The 7,465-nt window shown below is 44.1% G+C and overlaps 1 long non-coding RNA gene across 1 annotated transcript; it reads left to right on the forward strand.

The window, feature by feature from the left end:
• Nucleotides 1-4,824: 4,824 nt before the first annotated feature.
• Nucleotides 4,825-7,237, forward strand: LOC118155531. The gene is made up of 2 exons (XR_004745905.1): nucleotides 4,825-6,253; nucleotides 6,646-7,237. It is a non-coding gene; the product is annotated as an uncharacterized LOC118155531 (long non-coding RNA).
• Nucleotides 7,238-7,465: the final 228 nt, after the last annotated feature.

The raw sequence follows: 7,465 nt of genomic DNA on the forward strand, positions 1-7,465 counted from the left end.
CCCCCCCCCCCCCCCCCAAAAAAAAAAAAAAAAAAAAAAAAAACTAAAAACTAAAACCCTAACCCTTAAAACCCTAAGCCTAAAAACTTTAAAACCCTAGCCATAAAACCCTAACCCTGAAACTCAACGCTAGTGCCCTAACCCCAAAACCTTAAAACCCTAAAACCTTGCTGCCCTTACCCTAAAATCTTTATTCCCCTAAACCCTAACAATGTAATATATTATAGATGTTTGTTCATTGTTAAAATAGGGAAGTGCTGCTAAAGGGCGGAATTTCGCAATAATTATGGTCAGCACTCTATTTTGCTAAATTAACAACTGTAAGACTCAAAGCCCATGAGACACACCCTTCTTGATAAACTGTTGAAAACATCTTGTTTCACTTCCCGCGTTCTCGCTGAGCCAAAATGACCATATAAGGAGGAAAAACTGAGCAGGGATGCTGAGGAAGACCATGGCCTTCATCTTCACGACCACCAGAAGGCTCGAGACGACCCCCTAGCAACAGCTCGCGCAGCTGCAGGACGTACCAAGATGTGACGCGTACACCAGAATCATCAGACTATAAAAAGGGGACTTTAAGGGAAGTGGGTGCGCGCCGTTTGCGGAGCAGAGACTCCCTGGCCGCCCAGCGCTGTTTTGCTTGTTGGCTGCTTACTTAATAAAAATCATTCGCATTATTGGACACGACCCTCTCTGTCAATTAATTGAGAGCTAATTTATAACAAATTTGGTGCTGTGACTCAGATGAAGGCAATTTGATTGAAGAAGCTCTTCGGAGGGGGCGCCCCTGCTGATTACAGCAGCCTCTGTTGAGGAAATCTTTGCTCAAATCCTTCACCGATGAACCTAAAATTAGCCACAAGCAAATAAAGCCGGCAACCCCAAGTAATCTTTGTGCACGAAGACCGAACGAAGACCCACGGGGTGGGTAAGTATAGGCCGGTGATCCGTTCGGTTGGGGTTGGGTATCCTGGAGCATAACGTGTGAGACGTCCAGTAGGACGAAGTGAGTGCGGACCCCTCGGTAGTGTGGTTCCCATCTCCCGCGAGGGACTGGGCCACAAAAAGGGGGAAGCGGTGTGTGTGTGTTTGAAGGTGCTCCGGAAGATGGGACAGAAGAAAAGTAAGCCTTCTGGTCTCATGGGTGGGGGAGGTTTTGGTGGGGGCCTACCCCCATTCCCCCGGATAGCCCATTAGGATTAATGATTAAAAATTGGAATGATTCCCCTTCTAGGCGGGGAAAGAGCAAAGTTAAAATGAAAGAGCAAAGTCCATTATTGCATTGAAGTTTGGGGCAATAAATTAGTAAAAGGGGACCATGTTTTCTGGCCCCTTTTTTGGTTCCTTTGAAGACTGGATATGTCAGGCCCTGAATATTTATGTGAATTCAAAGGAGCCCTTTAGTCTAGAAGAAAGTGAATATGCACATCTTTGGATAGACTCGGAAACGAGAACTAATCTATATCCACTAAAAGAAAAAGGAGGGCGGAGAAGAAAGAAGCAAGAATCGGAGATTCCAATATCGCCGCCCCCTTATATACCCCCTCCTATACCCACGGCCCCCTCCTCTCCCGAGCCTGCCGATCCCCTGTCCTCAGGGGAATCGGATAACGAGGCCGATCCTAGCACCCAAGGACCAATAACTAGGAGTCAGACCAGAAAACAGAAATTAAATCTTGAGGGAGGATTGTACCCATTACGGGAAATAGCGATGGGAGGACCTCAGCCTGGAATGGGATACATAGCCGTACCCATTAATTCTGGAGACGTGCGAGATTTTAAAAAGGAAATGGGGAGTCTGTTAGAAGATCCTCTGGGAGTGGCAGAACGAGTGGACCAGTTTCTAAGTCCTAATATCTATACCTGGGAGGAATTACAGTCCATCCTGGGAATCCTGTTTACATCGGAGGAAAGGTGAATGATTAGGCGGGCTGGAATGCGAATTTGGGACCAGCAACACCAACAAGGTCCGGCTGCAGATGTTAAATGGCCGATGCAGTCACCTAACTGGAATAACCAGGACCCGATCCATCGCGGTCATATGCAAGATTTAAGAACCATCATTATTCAGGGAATTAGGGAATCAGTTCCGAGAGGGCAAAATATTAACAAGGCTTTTAACAAACAGCAGAAAGAAGATGAGACCCCAACGGAATGGTTAGAAAGGTTGCGGAAAAGTCTGCAGCTATACAGTGGTTTAGATCCAGGAACTCCTGTGGGAGAGGCCCTACTTAAAACTCAGTTTGTGGCCAAATCCTGGACAGATATTAGGAAAAAAAATAGAGAAAATAGAAGAGTGGCAAGATAAGGGGTTAGACGAACTCCTAAGGGAAGCACAAAAGGTATATGTTAGGAGGGAAGACGAAAAGGAAAAGAAGCAAGTACGGATGATGGTGGCAGCGGTACGAGAAGGTCAGAGAGGAAAAGAACAGAGGGGAAGACAACTTAGGATGAAATATGGGGGGCCAGGGCAGGAGAGAGAAAGAAGCACCCAAAGACAAGAGGGTGTGACCTGTTTCTATTGCAATAAAAGAGGTCATGTAAAATGGGAATGTCGGCGGAGGATGGAAGATGAGAAGAGGTTTAAGGAAGAATAGGGGTGTCAGGGGCTCTATTTGCTGGGGACCCGAGGAAAAACTGAGCCCTTGATAAAACTAAAAGTTGGTCCTCAGCGTGAGGAAATGGAATTCCTCATAGATACAGGGGCTGAAAGATCTACAGTCCAAAACCTGCCCGTAGGGTGCAAAATTTCAAGTGAAAAGATACAGGTAATAGGAGCAAAAGGAGAACCTTTTAGGGTCCCCATTATCAAAGAAGTATTAATTGAAAAGGATTCTAAAGTAAGACTGGGGACTCTGCTCCTAGTACCCGAGGCAGAGTATAATCTATTGGGCAGGGATCTGATAGTAGAATTAGGCATAAGTTTAGAGGTAGTAGACAAAGAGCTGAAGATTAAGCTCTGTCCCTTGAGAATCGAGGACAAGCAGGAAATAAACCCTGAAATTTGGTACACTCCAAAAAGTGTGGGCAGATTAGACATTGAGCCTTTCAAAGTAACTCTGACCAACCCAGAAGTGCCAATAAGAATTAAACAGTACCCCTTGTCTAAAGAGGGAAAACAGGGGTTAAAGCCAGAAATTCAAAGATTATTACAGCAGGGTCTGTTAGAGCCCTGTATGTCCCCTTTTAACACTCCAATATTACCAGTAAAAAAGAAAGATGGGACGTACAGATTAGTACACGATTTAACGGACATTAATAAAAGAACTGTAACAAGGTTCCCGGTAGTAGTAAACCCTCATACCCTGCTGAGCCAGTTAAACCCCGATGATCAGTGGTATAGTGTAATAGATCTGAAGGACGCTTTCTGGACATGTCCTTTGGAAGAAAGCAGAAAATTACATTCGGAGGAGAAATTAAAGTGATATCCCCTCATAATATCAGAGGGGTGTTGCAACAAAAAGCAGACAAATGGACAGATGCGAGGCTGCTGAAATACGAGGGGATTCTGATCTCCTCTCCAAAGTTAATTTTAGAAACCACTTCTTTGCAAAACCCGGCGCAGTTTCTATATGAGGAACCGGGTGAAGCCTTAACGCATGACTGTCTTCGGAACATACAAGAACAGACAAAACTAAGACCCGATCTGGAAGAAGTTGAATTACAAGTGGGGAAACAAATATACGTAGATGATTCCTCTAGAAAAGTGGAAGGTAAACGGAAGTCTGGGTATGCATTAGTAAATGGGAAAACCTTGGAAGTAATTGAGTCAGGGCCATTGAGTCCGAGCTGGTCAGCTCAGGCTTGCGAGTTGTATGCTGAGCTGCGGGCCCCAAAGTTATTGAAAAACAAGAGTGGCACAATATATACAGATTTGAGATATGCTTTTGGAGTAGTGCATACATTTGGTAAAATCTGGGAAGAATGGGGGCTCATCAACTCCCAAGGGAAAGGCTTAATACATCAGGAATTGATAACCCAAGTTTTGCAGGCTATAAGAGGACCAAAAGAAATTGCTATTGTATATATTAAGGGACACCAGCAAGGGTTAAGCCCCCAAATTAGAGGAAATAACCTGGCAGACCAGGAAGCAAAAAGGGCTGCATTAATGAGTGTAAGAGTTGTAGCAACAAGGAAGGACTGCCCAGATTGTGGAAATGACTTGAGCAATTTCCCCTGCTATGATTGTTGGGAAGACTTTGGAATAGACGCTGTTCAATGTTGCTGCCTTGATGAGGAAGAAACCCCGGGAAATAGAAGAAAGTATACGTACTGCTATTTACATGGGCCTATTTACACCTTGTTCTGTTTCACGACACAAGAAAAGGATAAAATGTCTCAGATGGGAATAAAAGAGACAGACAGGGGTAAATGGATGCTGCCTGACGGCCGAGAAATGCTACCAAAATCCATGGCTCTGCGGGTGCTACGGAGGTTTCATGAGAACACGCACTGGGGAACTCAGGCACTGGTAGATCAGTTTGCCACAAAATATATGTGTATTGGGGTATACAATGTAGCAAAACGTATCGTGAATGATTGCATTATCTGTAGAAAAGTAAATGCCCAACATGTAAGGAAGAAAATGTTAGGAGGAAGGGAATTGGCTCATAGACCATTTGCTAGAATTCAATTAGATTTTACAGAACTCCCAAAGACGGGAAGATATAAATATTTGTTGGTTATAGTAGATCATCTTACTCATTTTGTTGAAGCTTTTTCCCACCGAAAGATTTTGCTGGAAAATATAATCCCTAGGTATGGAATTATAGAAACAATTGATTCCGATCGAGGTCCCAGTTTCGTCTCCAAGGTATCACATGAGACTATGAAAGCATTGGGAACGAACTGGGGATACCATACTCCGTGGCATCCTCAAAGCTCAGGAAAGGTGGAGCGAATGAATGGTGAAATTAAAAAGCAGCTAACGAAACTTATGGTAGAAACCAAGGCTTCCTGGATAAAATGCCTGCCGCTTGCTTTACTAAACATACGGACGCAACCCCGGACTGATATAGGGGTTTCGCCTTTTGAGATGCTTTATGGTATGCCTTATGACCTAGAAATGCCTTCTGATCATCCACAGCTACAGGACAATCAGTTAAAACCCTATTTAATACAGTTGATGAATCGACGAGAGAAGTTACGAGCAAGGGGTCTAGTGGTACAACGTCCCCCATTAGATATAGCAATACACAGAATACAGCCAGGTGATAAGGTCCTAATAAAATCTTGGAGGGAAACTTCATTAACACCTCATTGGGAGGGACCCTATGTTGTCTTACTTACTACAGAAACAGCAGTCCGAACCGCGGAAAAGGGATGGACGCATGCCAGCCGTGTGAAGGGACCAATCCATGAAGAAAAGTGGGAAGCAGCCCTGGGTTCTGATGACTTGAAGCTGACACTGAAACGGACTTGATAAGTATTAACTGTGCATCGTGGGAGGGGAGAAAGCCCTGTTTAATCAAAAGCGGGTGCAAACAATTTAACAGCCATCTATCAAATTCCCCTGAAGAACACTCCTGCTGCCGAGAAGAATTCACACCTTGTAGTTCGGCTGCAACCGAATTGACAAGCGAGGCAGAGAAGTGAAACGGTGGGGAACCAGAGGAGGGAGAGGCTGAATAAAACCCATTAAAACACCCCGAGAAAATTGCTTTCAATCACTTCCTACGATGCATAGGAATCAGTATCTTGATACTGGCAGGCTGGGGGTTTGCACATCACCCCCACCAACCTTTTAAGTGGAGCCTGATTCAGTGGGAAAGCCAGGAGGTCATTGCAACCCATGTAACAGTAGGAGGAACAAGTTTTAATGCCACCCTATGTCAGCTGGTTCCGAGGCCCCGGTGTTGGGAATATATGGGATTTTATATGTGCCCAAATTCAAATCCTGGAAAGGGGTACTGTAACGCCCCTAATCAATACTATCGTAATTACTGGGGTTGTGAGACTATAGCTCCTAGTTGGATACCGGGGGACGGTAGGAATAATATTAATAAAGAAGGAGGAAGTGAGAACTTCCCAGTCGGTGGGTCCCAACAAGGTATTGTTGGAGGAAGCCCCGAGGGCTAAGACTACGAAGGAACCCCTGAGGGCTAAGATTACAGAAGTCCCTGGAGCGTTAACTCCTGATGATATGGTGGTAGTTCCTACAGGGGCAGAAGAGACCGGAAATGGAATTACATCTGAGAATGAAATCACACCTAAGAACAATATGTGGAAGGTTATAAATGCTGGTTATCAGGTATTTATATTTATTTATATTTATATATTATCAGGAATCAAACAAATCCAAATATAACCAAACGTTGCTGGCTGTGTGTTAGCATAAGACCCCTGTATTACGAAGCCATTGGAGATTTGGGTAACCTTACTCGTTCAAACGAGATCAACCCTCCACAATGTAGCTGGGGAAAGAATATAGGAATAACACTAAATCAAGTATCTGGAAGTGGTAGGTGCGTGGGCACAGTTCCCAAAGGAAAGAGCAATTTATGTAACATCACAGAAACTGGAGACCAGTCAGCCCAATGGTTAATTCCAGCTAAGAATACTAGGTGGGTTTGCTCATCACTGGGAGTTACCCCTTGCCTGTCGTTAAAGCTCTTTAATGCATCTCATGATTTCTGTGTACAGGTAATAATCATGCCAAGGATTCTATACCACTCTGAAGAATATATATATACTCAACACACGGTAGCGGACTACCATCTGGAAAAGAGAGAGCCATTTACAGCCGTAACTTTGGCCACGTTAATGATTTTAGGAGCAGCAGGAGCTGGTACTGGAGTGGCTTCTCTGATTAAGCAAAGTCAAGAGTTTACTTCTCTGCGTATTGCCGTTGATGAGGACCTGGCCCGAATTGAGCAATCTATTTCGGCCCTGGAAAAATCGGTCAGATCACTCTCGGAGGTAGTATTACAAAACCGGAGAGGATTAGACTTGGTCTTTTTGCAACAAGGAGGGCTATGTGCAGCCTTAAGAGAAGAGTGCTGCGTGTATGCCAACCATACTGGGGTGGTAAGGGACACAATGACAAAACTCCGAGAGGGTCTAGAGAAAAGAAAAAGAGAGAATGAGGCTCGGCAAAATTGGTATGAATCCTGGTTTAATTATTCACCTTGGCTTACTACTTTGTTGTCAACTATAGCAGGACCTTTATTGTTGTTGATACTAACATTAACTTTTGGACCATGTATTTTTAATAGAGTAATTGCAATTGTAAAAAGCCGCCTGGAAGCAGCACACTTAATGCTTATATGTGCTAAGTACGAGCCAGTAGATCAAGATGAGAACATAGACGCGCTGGTGCTTAGTCGCCGGGCACTCCAAGAATTCAATGAACAAAATATTTGACCAAAAAGAAAAGGAGGGATTGTAATATATTATAGATGTTTGTTCATTGTTAAAATAGGGAAGTGCTGCTAAAGGGCGGAATTTCGCAATAATTATGGTC

Source organism: Oxyura jamaicensis, chromosome 33, assembly GCF_011077185.1.
Source record: "Oxyura jamaicensis isolate SHBP4307 breed ruddy duck chromosome 33, BPBGC_Ojam_1.0, whole genome shotgun sequence".
Lineage (NCBI taxonomy): Eukaryota > Metazoa > Chordata > Aves > Anseriformes > Anatidae > Oxyura > Oxyura jamaicensis.